Raw genomic sequence first — 17,012 nt, forward strand, 5'->3', positions numbered from 1 at the left:
ACTAAACAAGAACAAAAAAAAAAATTGTTCATAGTAAAACTCATCATGATTTCAGAGATTTGTAATTGAAAAATTGTATGTCTTAGATAAAATATAACTTGGATGGAATATAGAGAAAATTTCAAGCAATAATCCTAACCTTTATTATGTGCTATTCTATTTAATGTCATTTCTTCCCAAAATGCTGGTAATGACCCATTAAGTTGATTTCAAATTCATTAATGGATTTCAACCTATAATTTGAAAAACACCAGATTAGAATTTAAGCACTAGGACTTCTAAATAATTGTATTAAGAACTCCAAAGAGTTCAAATAAATCTACTGGTAGGACAACTGAATCCAAGTAGTAATTACTGTACAGTATATCAGTAACACATCTCTGGGCTGAATTGCCTAGAAACCCAAGGCAGAGCAGTGTGTAAACACTGCTATGGGAATAATTCAAGACAGTGATGTTGTGGATGTGCATTGCTATAATTAAGCCAGAAGACATGTCAGCCAGGGCATTTCTGAGCGCTGATTCCTGCATACCTCCTGTATGTTGTAAGGTATGTCTCCAAAATTAGAATGACTGAAAGCCCCTAAAAAAGTGCAATAATCCTTCCCTATAACACCCCTGCCTGGGGGTGTCAGGCTACTATTTATAAACATGGGTTAAGAGGGAAAATACCCTAACTTCTGTATTACAAGTCTCTACAAATGCAAGTATGATAGCCAATCAGAATGCTACTCTGGTACCATATTTTGGAGTCAAATCTTTTCTATTCACATGAGAGCCCAGAGAGAAATCAGATGAGGGGTTTTTCAGTTGTGCATTGCTTGAGCACTTACCTCTACACTGAGCATCATCTGAAGGAGATGTATGTTGAGCCACACAGGACACTGAATGACTTTCTACTGGAATTACAGACAAGGTGAACATCTTGTCAAGAGAGTGGTAGCACAGAACAGACTGCTGAATTCTATTTTGTGCTTCACACAGAAAGAGGATTGAACAAGAATTATCCACCAAAACATAGAAGTGGAAAACTTATTTTTCTAACAGGTTTCCAGGAGTGGACTCCCCAGGAGCTCTATACACATGAATAAAACATAAATGTAATTACTGTGAGCTGAACAAAGTTTACTTATTTTTCCAATTTAGTTATGTTTAAAAAAATATTGCCTTGGGGAAGAACACTTGAACATTTCCCCCCCAACAAGAACATATCAGTGAGGTCAAAGAGCAAATCAAAGAAAGTATGATACAAGAAACCAAAACCAAAGTGGTTAAACTCAAGGATTCATAAGCAATTAGACCTTTTATTGATCTCAACAGTTTTCTTTCCTTTCTCTGCCAAATCAGGCCCATTGCTATTTTCATCTTCTGAATGTTTGGAACCACAGCAATAGTGATTGGGGAAACTATGTATCACTGTACAGGTTGTTCACCGCACAATGGCACCCAGCCAAGAGGATGACTAGAGGCTGACATGCAGCTCACACTTCTTTTGTCCATTGTACATTCTGGCACATGGCTGCTTCTGCCTGGAGGGAGAGGTCCCTTTTTGAGCTTGCAACATGGCACCACATGGGTTAGTGGAGGGAGGACCTTGCAAATAGGGAAGGAAGGAGTGAAGCAGTCACTAGCTCTAGCATACTTCAGATGGTATTTCTACCATCTGCATTTCTTCCTAAATATCAGCTAGCTCTAAGAAATAAGTTGGCATCTCAATTCATAAATCTGAGCCTTAGTGTAACTCTACATGTATTTACCAGTTATCTGAAATGCAGTTGTAATGTTCTCTTAGAGCCTATTTATTAGAAATTTGGTTCAAAAATCCCCATGCAATTTGAAGATGAGAGCTGGGGGAAAAGGGAAGAGATGGGGGAGAGGTAGTATCAGAATTGAGCACCCATGACATAATAGTTTCTCATATGTTAAAGTGTAGTCAAATTGCATTATTTTCATTAAAACAGACTATACTTTGGCATGTCCCCCATAACCTCCTATTCTGACCTCCAATTTTAGATGAAACACTTCTTCCATGTGGAAAAAACCTATTGATTTCTATCACAAAAGCAATAGCTTAGTTCTTTTAATTGTTAATTAGCCAGTCAGATCATGAGCATAAAAAATAGGTAGCAAGGTTTAAGACTCAGCATAGGCATGACTTCAAATCCTGGCCACCTACTAAGAAGCATCAAACCAAACCGGAAACTACATATTGCAACTTCTTGTTCCAGCCCCAGCCCAGATTCCAAGTGTGTTCTCCCATTACTTTTTCATAGGATCTCATAGACTAACCCAACGAACACAACTGTTGCTCAACAAACCCACCATGGACCTGGCTCAGCAGAACACCTGTCCCCTAAGTATCTTTCAAGATTTTGCTAATAATCCTCTCCCCTTCCCCCTAAAAACCTCCCCTCATTCCCACAGTTGGACCCTAACTCTCAATCCTTATAGCTCCTGGAACATACTTAGTTCTATCACACCTGAAGGCGTTCCTTCAAGTTCTTCAGTCTGACTCCCATTCACATAACCCGTGGCTGACTCCTCTTGTTTCTTCAAGTCCCCCATGATTAGATTTCCCCAGAGAAGACACTGTGTTCTTTTTCACAGACATTTTTTCCCTAATTCCTACCACAACTTGTAAAAATGTATTTCTTTCTTTGCTAGATTTTCATATCCAGTGAGGAAAGGAACCTTACCTGTTTTACTTCCTTAGTATACTGTTTGGAGCAGAGTAGGTAGGCACTCAATAAATATTTGTTGAGTGAATAAATAAATGGATGAACAAACCTGACAGCATTTACATTTTGCCTCTTATATAGGGCACTCGTAAAATTTTTCAAATCATGACACTTTTGAGAGTAAAAGTGGATGCTGATTACTAATTATGTTGAGCTAAAACAGGCATAAAACCAGGGCATATGGTCACCATACCCTATATCTTCTCCTATGTGTCCCACCTTTACCAACCAAGTTTGTAAGAATCACATTATCTTTAGATGCCACTTGCTAAACCATTTTTCTTTTGTGAAGACCAAATTCCTTCCTTCAGGATCAAACCTTTGACTTGATATTTCCATAAAACAATTTCAACTGTGTCATTAACATCAGCTGCAATAAGGGTGAGCATTTTTCCATTAGCATGGCCTTTGAGCATGTCTTCACTGGTAACAATGGCCTCACTCAAGGAGTCCAAAAGAAAGACTGCTTCATTTCAAGGGCAGCTAATGCCATCTTGGATATCCAATTCCAGTGTATTTCAGGACAGGCAGCATTAGTGCCACATTCAATAAAGCAAGCACTATCTCTGCATGGCTGCAGTCCAGCCTCAGGTAGAAAGGGAAGGAGGAAGGCAGACAGAAGGCCAGTAGTGTAGAAATAGGCTTTTGGATTCAAACCATTCTAGACTATTGCTGGCAATAGCTAGAAGATTCCCAAAAAGGAGGGATGAAGAGAGAAGAGCATGAGGGTCTAGCATAAATACTTCTGGTCTGGGTTTCTGAGTCTGCTTCTTTTCAGCTGTGTGACTTTGAAAAAGTTATACTTCTAATCTTACTCACCTATCTGTAGCATAGATACAATCTTACTTAACCGTGGTACAAAGGAGAGGATTAATAAAACACCTACTATAATACCTGACACACTGTAAGTATTAAGTAAATGTTGCTATAACAGTCATTATTGTTTAAAAGATTATGTCACTTTTATTACAAAACTAGCATCTTACTATAACATGGTGGTCAAAAACTCCAGAGCCCCGGGTTCAAATTCTACTAGTGCCATTTGATACTCATGTGGCTCTGGGGAAGTACTTAACTTCTAAAGACCTCAGAATTCTCATCTGTTAATTCAAAATAATTATGCCTACATCATAAGATTGTTCGGAAGATCAAAAGAGATAATGCATATAAAATGTCTGGCATAAGGCTTAGCACATCACCATTGCATGCGTTTTGGAGTAGAATTCATTGGAACTACAGTTACTAAAATCAAAACAATTAGCAAGGATGAGAATCTTTTGAGAAGCTTATTGACCTGCCACAAGAGGGGCAGGATTTGTCGCAGTCTAGTGTGGTGCCTGGTCCCAAGGAACGTCAGGGAGAGGAAAACGAAAATGAGAAAGTTGGTATATAAATTGTCCACTGAGGATACCAACCAGAGTAAGAGTAAACAGAAAGTGCATACCCCTGGATTGTTTCTAGGTGCTCCCTGATAGTTTCTCTAGAAGAGAGACTGGAGAACAGGAAAGAAATCCCAATCTGGTAGATTTCAATGACCTCTATTTTGACCATTTGACCTTCCCATTAAAATCACATTAAAATGGCAGATTCTTTTAGATATTACAACACTCATTTTGTAAACCTTCACAGTTTAATATTTCCCCTGGTTTTAATGTTGACCATATTATAAAATTCACACAATTTCAGTTTTCGCTGAAAAACTCCTCAAATTTCCATCTGGTGACCTTAAAGAGTCCACCTCCACCAGGCTTTGAATGCTTTCCTGACCCCACATTATTAAATTAATGTTGGGTGAAAGTAGGAATGTCTTTGCCTTACAGACATTGTGATTGTTTTTAAAAGAACACTGCTAATTACTTTCCCGGACATCTGACTCATTATTCCATTCCATGAAGTTTAAGACATGGAAAAATTCATTTGGAAATTCCAATTTTAATGATTCCTCAATTTACAAAGAAATTGCCTTAGGACGCAAATTTTATTCCCTTGATCTTAGCATTGGATAATTGCAAATGTGCAAATACAACTTAATAAATACATAATAAATACTGTAAAGTATTAGAACTCCAAAAGTTGTTATATGTTGCATCACCTGATGAAATGGGACAAAATTTTACACACAAAAATGTAGCATACATACACAATGAGGAAGCTTAATCTGAAAAATACAAAAATTTCCATTTGCTTGTAAAAAAAAAAAAAATGTTCTCAACTAAGTGGACTAGAGACCCTCTGTGTACTTTGAAATTAAGAAACTGATGAGAGGGGGCTTTTCAAAATCAAATATCTCCAATCTTTACAGAAACTGAAAAGAACACATTTTGGTGTTAACCTGAAAGAGCTCCTTGCAATTCAAATAAACATCATTAAATGGAGAAAAAGCACTTTTATAATAACTATGTCGGCTGGTCTTTTCAACATTATGTATACCCAGACACATCATTTAAGAACCTGTTTTGCAAATTCTAAATGGGAAGGAAGAATTTGCTATACTTCAATTTAAATTCATCATATTTAAAATTGATTCTGATTTCTTACAATTTTTTCTATCAAATGAAATCAGTTAATCCCTGAAGATTGCATTCTTCATTTTATGAGTAAATAATCTGAGACCAAGACGACATAGGAAGAAGAGGCCAAACTGAGCGAATAAAAATTCATATACAAACTCTGCATGGGAAGGATGCATACTAAAAAAATTATTCATTGTTCATCTAAAATTCAAACATAACTGAGTATCCTATATTTTATCTGAACACTCTTCTCCTGGGTTTCCCAGCTAATGAATGGAAGAGCCAACACTAGAAATGGGAGCTCATTCTGTTGTGGAGCCATTCATGAAACAATTATTCCTTGAAAGCTGGATGTTCTGGAAAACCAAAAGCTATATAAGGCAGCCCCTCCCCTCAAGGAACTGAAAAACTAATGGAAAATTACAGCTATCTGGAAGAGATGAGGGAGTGTCTATATAACCATCTCAGCAAGCTACTATACTAGAAAATAGTTCTCAACTTTGGCCACACATTAAAAATCACCTGAGGAACTTTTTTTTTTTTTTTTTCAGTGCCCTGAGATGCTGATTTACTTGGGTCTGGTATGGGGTCAGAGAAACTGGTCTTTTTTTTCCCCCAAAAGAAATATTCACAGATAATTCTAGTGTGCAGCCTGGTTTGCATGTGATGAATCACACTGATTTAACACTCAGAAATCTCCCCTAAGAAATCTTGATTCACTAAGTGGATAAGTCTCTGCTAAAGTAAGTGCGTGTGCGTGCGTGCGTGTGTGTGTGTGTGTGTAGAGGGGAAGGGTCCCACAGCACCACACTTCCTGTATATCATGCAGGTGTTCAAAATGGCAATTTAGACTTCGTAGTAAGATTTGTTGAAAGGAGAGCATTTTGCTGGTATTCGTCTTACTCCCATTCTGAACTAGGTTCGTAATAATTTAACCTACACATTGTGTAGCCTATGTCCTGAAAAATTCATTTTAAGTATACAGTTTACCTATTCCTTAAAAACAACTAATGAAGAGACAGTCCCATCTAGTCCTACAGTCTACTCAGGATACCCCAGTTACCTGGGGTTAGACATGGCGCCCCTGACCAGGACAGGTCCTGTGGGTTTGACATGGCTTGGATATGAGTATCTGGATGTTTTGTTTTGTTTTGTTTTTTAAATGAACAATGAGCAATATTCTTGAAAAAGATGACAGAGCTTTGACAAATTTTGTCTTCTCAAGTTTGCTTAGGTAGGATCTTGGCTTGATGTCAACCGTTTTTTCAACTTTGTAAGGTTGTAAATTTCAGCCTTTTTTTTTTTTAAGATTTTTTTTATTTATGAAAGACAGAGAGAGAGGCAGAGGGAGAAGAAGCAGGCTTCCCATACCAAGGGGTATTCCCACAGAGGAATCTACTAAATGAAAGAAAGCCCTATTCAATCTTATGACTTCCCATGGAGAGATAAATAAAGACGCACTCTGAGTGTCTTCACTATTGTCATTATATTTATTGTCCTGGTTAGAGAAGGGTCAGAAAGCCACAACTACATTTTCCTCTACTCGGTTATTATTATTACCAAAAGACAAAATAGCAAATGGACAAAAGCAGGATTTCTCAATGTAGTCCAAAAAGACAAGATAAAGCTGAGTCACCTCCATCCTGCACCCTCACTTAATTTCTGACATGAGTGATATGGAAGGCAAGTTTACTGCCCGCATTGCTACATCTGTTCTCAAACTATGCCATCTTCCAATGTCCGTATAACTTGACATTTTTAAATCATTTTTACCACCTCAAGCCATCCAAAGCCCAAAGGAAATTATATCTAAGCCCCAACTCTGAGGACACATGTAACTGTGGGTCAAGCCCCCTTCTAGAAGGTCATCATTGTGTAATTTGTATTTAGATCATTTTATGTCATTGCTAATCCTTCCATTCCAGAATCCACCTGGGATCAATTCAGCCGATGACAGCAACGTTCTTTGGGATAGTTGGTCAGGTCTGGTTTTCTGAGTGTCACATTAAAGACTGCTCCCCTTCAAAAGTGTTACACTGAAAAATCTGGTACAAATAAAGAACATGATAGAGCCAAATCAAGGCAAATGTATCTATCCAGGAATGATGAGAGGGCATTTTTCAATACATAAAAGGACTACATGAGTGTTCAATAATACTAATACCTGGAAACCTCAAGATCAAGACAAATCAAAAATATTCCAAATTAGTCTGATTCATGTTAAATATTTCCTGTCTCAGTGACCAACAGGCCATGTTAAAACCAGTCTCAACTCCTTTTGGAAGTCTTGTTCTGTTACCCACATGAAAGGTAATGTAAGAATTTTGATCAGTGATGCAAGATTACTAATTCTCATTGGGTAATTTTCCCCATTAGTCAGAGATCAACTCTGCCAACTTGGAGGCTTCACATGTTCTGCGGCGGGCTACCATTAAGAACTAGCTGTCAAACTCTAGGACTAATGGAAATGTATACTAAAGGCCAAATTCCACCCTTTGCTTACATAGGGACAGTTCTAACCAGGCAAGGGAGCCTCAACTGAGTCCCAAGATCTGAGATTTCCAGTCATCCTTTATGACCACCTTTCTCTTATGTCATCATCAAAACAAATTTCCATTGACAACCCCTCTTTCTTTTCCCCTGAAAAATGCCAAAATACCACCAGGAGGAAGCGTTATCTAAATTCTTAGTTGAACTGAAAAGAAGAGATCTGAGATTTTTAAATTCATGGCAGAGGCAGACTCATTCATTACACCTTGAAGAGCTAGGATATGGACTAATGAGCAATTACAAACTAATTATAAATGGGAGGTGTTTTGTTCTTTCCTCTGCTATAAATCTAATTCATGCAGCCAAAAATACAAATTCAGAAATACACAGGCTGCCTCTCTCTGATATCTTCTCAACTGATAGTTCAAGGGGTATGGTAGTTATGTTCATATAGAAAAGGATGTCAATATAATGCCAGATACAACCCAAACAGGGCCAACACACAAACTAGAATGCAGTTCTCCTGCTTTGGATCTAAAGATACCCAACTGGAGGCCCAGTCATGTGGCCTATACAAGTGCCTACAAAATCTACAAAACCCTGAGAGCTATGTATAAAGGTGAGCCAACTCTAATTCACATGCAGCAATGCAAAACCCCTTTCTTCCTCTGCCCCATGGCAAAAAGTGAATCTGTTCCATCTGTTTACAATGATTGCTGTTACTTTCCAGCATAACCATAATCTTATTTTGTAAATCCTATTCCTGACACGCCTCAAACCATCTGTCTATTCTTTCTTGGGTTAGCTTGGGGCTGTTTGGCAAATGTATGTCATTACCTGTAAGTGGAATATTTTTTAGCAGAGTACATGCCCCTTTTAAAGGCACGTTGCCATGGCTGCTAGGTGTTCCTAAATAATCTCCTACAGTTCTTCTTCTTAAACCCAATATGCCTTTTAATTTTTTATATGTGTAAAATAAAGGTCAAGAGACAAAAAAGCATAAATGTAACTACTTAGGCTTAAGATTCAGAGTAAGTTTGCACATGTTCTCAAACACAAGGCATCAGTTGAAATTTTACTAATAAAATTATATGTGTCAATTTGAGGAAAAAGGTAGCCTATGTTTCAGATTCAGACTTGCAAAAAAGTGATAAAATCTGACTGGTAGAATTTCTGCTATTTATTGTCCTCATGGAGCTGGGCCCAGGTTCCCACCAAGTCTCTACATTCTCCCTCTCCTTTATCATTCTGCCATTTTGCCTTTGTTTATAACTACAAGGAATTGGGAGAGACCTTAGAACCCCAAAATGGAGAAGGCTATGGGATGAAGCAATTCACAGAGCACAGATAGAAATGAACAAACACAGGATCCCTGGGTGGCGCAGCGGTTTGGCGCCTGCCTTTGGCCCAGGGCGCGATCCTGGAGACCCGGGATCGAATCCCACGTCGGGCTCCCGGTGCATGGAGCCTGCTTCTCCCTCTGCCTGTGTCTCTGCCTCTCTCTCTCTCTCTCTGTGACTATCATAAATAAATTTAAAAAAAAAAAAAAAAGAAATGAACAAACACGAGAAAACCTAGCTCACCTTATTGGCCCAGGTACCAAGTGTGTTGCATTGCAGCAACTTCACTCCTCCTAAGAGCAGCAGCAAGGCTGCATCTGTGTTCCCTCCGGACCACATGCAAAGGAGCCAGCCAGGATTGTTTTAAAAGGGACTCCACCTGTAGAGATGCTGTCAGCACTCACCACTCATATCCTTCCCATCTCTTGATCATATTCACACACCTGCTCTGGGGGTGAGCTTTCATTCTCCCCGATAGCACCTGCGTCTTTTGTCAGAGGATACCCTCAAGGTGGTGGACCCCCTGTGTGCACAGAGAGCCAGAGAGCCTAGGGACTAGGTTTGAGACTTGAAAGGACTGGAGGAACTGTTATATACATGAGCGTCCAAGAAAGTTAGAATGAGCCTGCATATCATCTTTATTGAGACAGCAATGGGAAGCTATTCTCTACCTTTACCCTACAGAGTCCCATTCTTTCAATAAAATGCTAACAATTACACATATGTAAAGAGAAAAGTCAGGATGTTTACACACAAAACCAACTGTGATCTCTGAGAGTAGAGTGTGCTGGGGATGAGTAAAAAGAACTTGAACATTTCATTCTATACATTTCTATACCTTTTTTTAAAATAAACATTTGCTCATGAATTGGTAAATAAGATATATGCAGATACATGCATTGGTAAATAAAATATATACAGATACATGCGCGCGCACACACACACACACACTCATTGTATAAAAATTCAGAAAAAGAAAACCAACCATAAACATAATTCCACTCCCTCAGATCCCACCTCTCTTAGTATTTGGGAGGTTTTCCTTACTATCTTTTTGCTTTGAGTGGGCAACATTTGCTTTGGGTAGGCGGGTTCTCACTGAGTTCTACCTGACTTATTAAATTAAACAAGGAAGAGCTGCAAAGATTGTTTATCACTTTCACCACATCTTCTGTGGCTATTTTGGCTATATGAAAATTGGAGTATGGTTTAAAGAAAATGGATTTGATACTTCACAGGTCTCCCTTATAGAGCTTAAAATGCTCACAATCAAGGTGGAGATAAAAAGTCATCCGTGACATTTCATGCACTGCCTCCAGTCCAGAAGACCGGAATTCACTGCTCCTCTTAGGAAACTGGAAACACACCTTCCTTGTCTAGCTGGAAATACATATTCAGGTCAAACTTGCCAAAGCTCACCAAGTCTGCCCAGAAAGCCCAGCTGAGCTTCAAACACCTGAATGCAAATTCAAGAGGAGATTTTATTTCCCTTCTGAGATTTACACAAAAATCTAACCTGTTGCAAATTCATCTCCTAAAATACACAACATGAGACCCTTAGCAAATGAAGTGGCTGCTACACATGTGGAAATTACCTCCTTGTTTGTTTTTGGTCTTCCTGTTTCCCCTGAGAACCAGAGAGAAAATTCAATTTCTAAACCTTGAAGCAGCATGAACAATGAACAATTGTTAGCCTAGAAGTAGCAGATGAAGCCTATTACTGCACAATGGAAAGTAAACGGCATTGTCTTGAGGTTGTGTTTACTATACCAGCTTGGTGGGTAAAATGATACAGTAGAACAGAGGACTGGTGTCCTACTCATTAGAAACCTCTGAGAAACCCTCTACACCGAGGGGAGTGTCCAACTCCTTTCTGTTTTTCTTCTTGTTGAGTATAGGTTTGGATAATTATATGTAATTTCTCATGTCTGACTACATGAATGAAACTTCTTACCAATTTCCACCAAAACCCTCTACCAAATCAATGAAGACAGGATCAACAGAAAGCCAGTACCATGCAAATATGCAGGAAAGGTCTTCATTTTTTTTTTCATTCAAGTGGCAAACCAAAAGTCTTGAAGAGGCGACAATCTCATGATCCAGCAAATCAGCAACAGAACACACAAACATTCTCTTGGCTTGGAATATGAAAACTTTTTACAAGGGTAAATTAAATTGAGCTGAAATTTTAAAACCAGGAATGGCAAAGTCTATTTTTTTTTACCAAATTTGTTGGAATCCAGTCATATACTCAGAATAAACGCAAACTGGTGCTCAAGTTCAGTTCCCTTTTTGAAAAAGAAGAAGGAAAAATAAACTTTCTAGATTTTAAAATACAGCTTTTGAGACAATGTTCCAAGGGCTACTTGGATGTTGGCTGGCGCTTACAAAACAATACTAACAAGTTGAGTGTAAATGAATCAAAACCAGACAGATTCCATTTCCCTTCAAGAAAATGGGTGTTTGGGGAAAAAATAAATAAATAAAAGCTTCCCAAAAAATGTATGTGAATTCTAACAAAAACCACAGTGTTCTGAATAAAATCTAGAGAACTGTCTTTCTGAATAAAATCTAGAGAACTGTCTTCTAACCTTCAAGCAGGGCTAGGTTTCAAAGAGGTAACACAGAGGGGTAAGCATGATGTCCAGGCCCCTCTGTGCCAGGCACTGAGCTTCGGGAACACTGTTTTGATTTTGCCCTCACAATAATCTGCACACAGGTAGGTGTTCTTCCCCAACCTTACTGATGAAAAAATGAAATTCAGGGACTTGAGTCACATTCTCTAGATCACTCAGCGTTACTCTGAAGGACATCTGCATTAGGAGACTACTCACACACACCCACGCTCCTGCTACATGACAGCCATTGCTTATTCAGTGAGTATGACTTAGTGATGTTTAATAAGGCAATTCCGGGGATCCCTGGGTGGCGCAGCGGTTTGGCGCCTGCCTTTGGCCCAGGGCGCGATCCTGGAGACCCGGGATCGAATCCCACGTCGGGTTCCCGGTGCATGGAGCCTGCTTCTCCCTCTGCGTGTGTCTCTGCCTCTCTCTCTCTCTGTGACTATCATAAAAAAAAAAATTAATAAGGCAATTCCGGAGCACATTACTAGTGCCAATGCTACATCTTGTCAAGGCCAACACCTGTACTGGCTTAGTGTGTCTGAGGCAGAACTGGTTGGGGGTGGGGAGTCTCACCTTGATTTAACTTAGGGTCACTGTGAATTCATGTCATAAATCCAAGCTACTCAACTCAATGCCAAGTCTATACTAAGTGTTTCCCCTGCATTAACTCCTTTCATTTTCAAAAATGGCTCCAAGAGTTTTGTTAACATTTTTATTTCTATTCTATACCTTAAAAAAAGCTGAAGAATTAAAGGGTTAAAGAAGAGGCAAAGCCATAGAGGATTCTAACCTAGCCTGACTCCTCCAGGCCCAGAGCATGTGCTCTTACTCCCTTTATCAAACTGAAGGGCATCAACCATGTATTACAGAACTGAGTGCAGGCTGATTATAACGCTAGAAATTAAGCAGCATTGCCTTCTTGTCTTAGTCCCTTCAGGCTGTGATAACGAAATATCACAGACCAGGCAGCTTATAATCAGCAGAAATTTACTTCTCACCATTCTGGAGGCTGGAAGTCTGAGATCAAGGCCACGGCATGGTTGGGTTTTGGTGAGGGCTCTCTTCCTGGTTCAGCCAGAACTTCCTCACTATGTTCTCACATGTTAGAAGGGGCTGAGGTCTCTCTGGAGCCTTTTTTATAAGAGCACTAATCCCATTCATGAGGGTTCTACCCTCACAACTTAAGTACCTCCTAAAGGCCCCACCTAGTAACACCATCAGTTTTGGGAGTTAGGATTTCAACAAGAATTTTGAAGAAAATTATATTCAGACCATAGGACTTCTCACAGTACATAACCATCAGAACTTGATAGTATCCTCCCACCCATTCATTGATGCATGCAACAGTACTCGTTAAGTGCCTGTGATATATAAAAATAGGGGGTTATAAAGAGATCAAAGAAGTGCAGGTCCTTATCCTCAAGAAATGTAAACATAATAGGTTCAAGTGGTTCACATTCCAAATTTACTTGGTTCTAGATTTTTCTCTGGCCTTCTGCTATTCCTTATCTTTTCAAGTCACTTCTATAATTTCTTTCTTTTGGACATATCCAAATTTATGGCTTAGATTAGTTTGTTCCTGAGACCAGTGAACCTCATTAAGAGTCAAACAACTGGAGAGACAACTTGAAACCAAGGAATTCTGCACTCACAGAATATTAGAATTTGAAAGCACCTTAGAGATGGGGACTATATTGGTTAGAGTAGGCTGTTACAACAAAGAACCCCAAAAGTTCTTACTGTTCTCACAAAATCCAGTGTGTGTGTTCCCGGTTAGGCCACTTTCCTCCAAGTGGTGACACATGGGTTCCAGGTTACTTCCACACTGTGGCTCCACCATATCAACAAGGGGTTTCAAGACACCCACTTCAGCCAGCCAGCAGACAGAGACAAAAGAAACCTCAGAGAAGGTATGCTTACCCCTAATTGCTCCCTCCCATTCCACTGGCAAGAGTTAGTCACATGCCCAACTAGATACCAAGGATACCAAGAAAAATCAGTAGTGTAGGGAGCATGCAGTCCATCTCTAACACAGACCCCAAAGCCCACCACCACCACCATGCAGATGAGAAAACTGTCTAGAGCAGCTAAGTGAGTTATCCAATACACAGGAGCAGAGTCTATCTTCCAATACAGCACTCTTTACCTATAATATTAACACTTTTTAAAAAATTTTTATTTATTTATGATAGTCACACAGAGAGAGAGAGAGAGAGAGAGGCAGAGACACAGGCAGAGGGAGAAGCAGGCTCCATGCACCGGGAGCCTGATGTGGGATTCGATCCTGGGTTTCCAGGATCATACCCTGGGCCAAAGGCAGGCACCAAACCGCTGTGCCACCCAGGGATCCCATATTAACACTTTCTAAAAAGTCATTTACTGTTTTTATTTCTCATCTCATACTTATTATAGAAAATTTGGAAAATACAGAACTTAAGAAAATAAGAATTGTTTATAATCTTCCAACAATAATCACTGATTATATTTTGATGCCTATCTAATAGTCTTTTCCATAATATTGGGGTATTTTATCTACATATGAATTTTTAATTACAAAATATTTCAAATATACAGAAAGTAGTATAAACAAACCTATATTCCACCCTATATACCACTGAGTGCTTAACAAATGCTAATATTTTGCATATTTGCTTCAGTTCTTTCTTTTCTTTAAAAATAAAATAGATTTAAATAGGTCTAGCTAAAATCCAGCCCCCATCTCTCTCCTTCCTGACAGAAACCTTTTGGAAGTTGGTCCTGAAGCTGAAGTGGGTATACATCCTCTGCATATTTTTACACTTACTACGTTCTATACATATTCCGTAACAGTGTATGTGCTCTTTTGTATATTTAAAAGTTTTGTATAAGTGGTATAATGACATACACATCCTTTTGTACCTTGCTTATTTCAGTCAGCAGTATGTTTTAAAATTTATCCATGTTGATACATAGATATGGCTTTCATTGTGCTGAACTAGAGGTGATATTCCATCATATGACAAAGCCACAGTTTGTTTATTCTACTGATATACAGTTAGATGGTCTCCACTTTTTTCCCTTTCTAATGATTAAAAAACCAAATTGGCATCAAATTATAACACAGAACTGTTGCCTGCTTTTCCCACTTAACATTAAATACTTAATGTTATTAAGTATTCACACATATTCTTTGAGAATATTATTTTTAACAGCTGCATAGCATTCTCTCACAGGAATATATCAAAATTATTTAACCATTCCCATGAACATCCTTTTATGTGCAGTTAGGCATGATAACAAACAGAAAGACTAAGAAGTGCTTATAGAGAAGGAAAGTACTATCATGGTTCAGCAGCCACATTCTGGTTTCATACCGCCAAGGTTCAAATCCCACCTATTCTACTTTCTAACTGTATGACTTTGGGCAAAATCTTTAACTCCTCTGTGTTCTATAAAATGAGGCTGACCACAGTACTTACCTTAAATTCCACAGTAATCCCATGGGTATATATGCTTTCTGGCTTTTGCGTTGTTTTGTTCTGTTTTTTATTTTTATTTTATTTTATACAAAGGTAATCCTGCATCTGCCGGTCAAACTTGCTTACAGAAAGCAAAGCAATATTCAGAGGACAAAAAGTCTTGTGAGATTCAGATCACTGACTCCAGCACAGTGCTTGGTACACAGTAAGCACTAAGTGTTAGGTTAAACATGTCTATATTTGTAGTAGCTGCATAATCAAACACATGCGTGTGCAGACACACTCCCACACAAATATCTACATATAATGCTATCATGTTTTCGGTATGTGACATGGCACTGCTACACTTCAGTTCCATCCCAACTCTTCCTTATTGATAGAGTTTCCCAATCTGCTCCTTAGTGTTCCAACTAGCAAATCTTCCAGCTTTGTTACCTTTTGCAGGGAATCCCTTTAGACTCCCCAGCAAGCTCTCACCGTCTGACACATTATACACTCAGCTAATGTCACCAGAGTCCATAATTGACTTTATGAAATTCTTAGACTCTCTCTTTCACAATTCAATTAAATGTCTACCTATCCCAATATTTTCTAGCGTCACCTCCTGCAAGCTCCTCCTCTCTTTCTGTCCTATGAAATGATGTCCTATTTCTCAACTGCCGTCAGCTGGCTCAAATCTCAGTATACATTACCTTTTCAAGGGAATATAAAGACACGAAGAAATCCATTTAGGTTTTTTTAGTCCTTTCAACTATAGCTCAATAAAACTTCATTAGCCTCAGGAGACTTCCCCTAATTCAGCTAAACAAACAGTCTTCCTTCTACTCTTAGGAATGCTATTGGGCAGTGTAATAGCCTTTGAAAAACTTTGTAGGGTTCCTGAACTGGAAAGGGGGATGAAAGGAAGCTATGCATGAGCAGTGAAGCAGTCAAGCTCCAAGTCCTGCCCTCACCTTGGCCATTAGCATGCTCCAAAATCTGACGAGAACCATAAGTTCACAAGGAAGTACTTACTACACAATTTGTCACTACAATTTCCAAATGGCCTAGGATGATCATGGCACCTTTAAAATCAGTAGGGCCAGAGGAATACTTAAAAGGCCCTTAATTACTGAAAACCATCATGGTTAGAACTTTTTCTATACTATTAAATATGGTCTAAATTAGCTTCAAAAAACAAGAAAGATGTTTCTAGAGAAAAGGAAACACACACACACACACACACACACACCAATCTATGTGATAGACCTAATTGAAAAGAGGATTGAGTCCCATCCATCCTTTCATGGGAAAAATTAGTGCCTTTTAATCTCTAGGAATATATTTGTTTTCCTTAGATGCAAGTTTGGTTACACTTCCAACTCATTAGTATTAACCCCTTTCCTACTGCAGCCTGATCAGAACTGATTCTGTTTTGAGAAGTCTTAGCAATGAATTTAAATGGAGTTTTGCCCTCTGGCCTACACCACATGGGATTACTTCTATGAGACCATGTCCAGACTCTAAAAAAAAGTCAGGGAAGAGGTCATCCTTGATTGGCTTAATCATGTTTTTTTTAATTTACCGATGTTATATAACTCTGTTGCCCCTTTATTTACCTTCAGGAGTCCCAGATCCAGTTTTCAAATTGTGGAATACAGGAATAGAGACAAATCTTACCTAGTCTATGATCATGTTGTCCAAGACCACACTTTCTTCATCAGAATGCCATTAGGAACTGAGGATTTCACAATCACAGGTAAAATGCCTATTTATGACTTTGCTCTATACCTTTTTTCTACAATTTTGTTTTGTTTTGTCTAGGGCACCAGCAAACAAAGTGATTTAAGATAATTAGCGTTGACTGAACC

The 17,012-nt window shown here is 38.8% G+C and overlaps 1 long non-coding RNA gene across 2 annotated transcripts in view; it reads right to left on the reverse strand.

Moving 5' to 3' along the window:
- LOC112652751 (uncharacterized) overlaps positions 1–17,012 on the reverse strand; it is a 116,883-nt gene that overhangs the window by 30,874 nt on the left and 68,997 nt on the right. The window contains exon 1 of one of the 2 annotated variants that reach the window (XR_004815227.2): positions 833–953. The exons of the other annotated variant lie outside the window; for it this stretch is intronic. This is a non-coding gene — a long non-coding RNA (uncharacterized LOC112652751). Of the gene's footprint in view, positions 1–832; positions 954–17,012 lie in introns of those variants that run through there. 2 annotated transcript variants of the gene reach the window in all.

The sequence above is a fragment of the Canis lupus genome, chromosome 4, assembly GCF_003254725.2.
Source record: "Canis lupus dingo isolate Sandy chromosome 4, ASM325472v2, whole genome shotgun sequence".
Classification (NCBI taxonomy): Eukaryota; Metazoa; Chordata; class Mammalia; order Carnivora; family Canidae; genus Canis; species Canis lupus.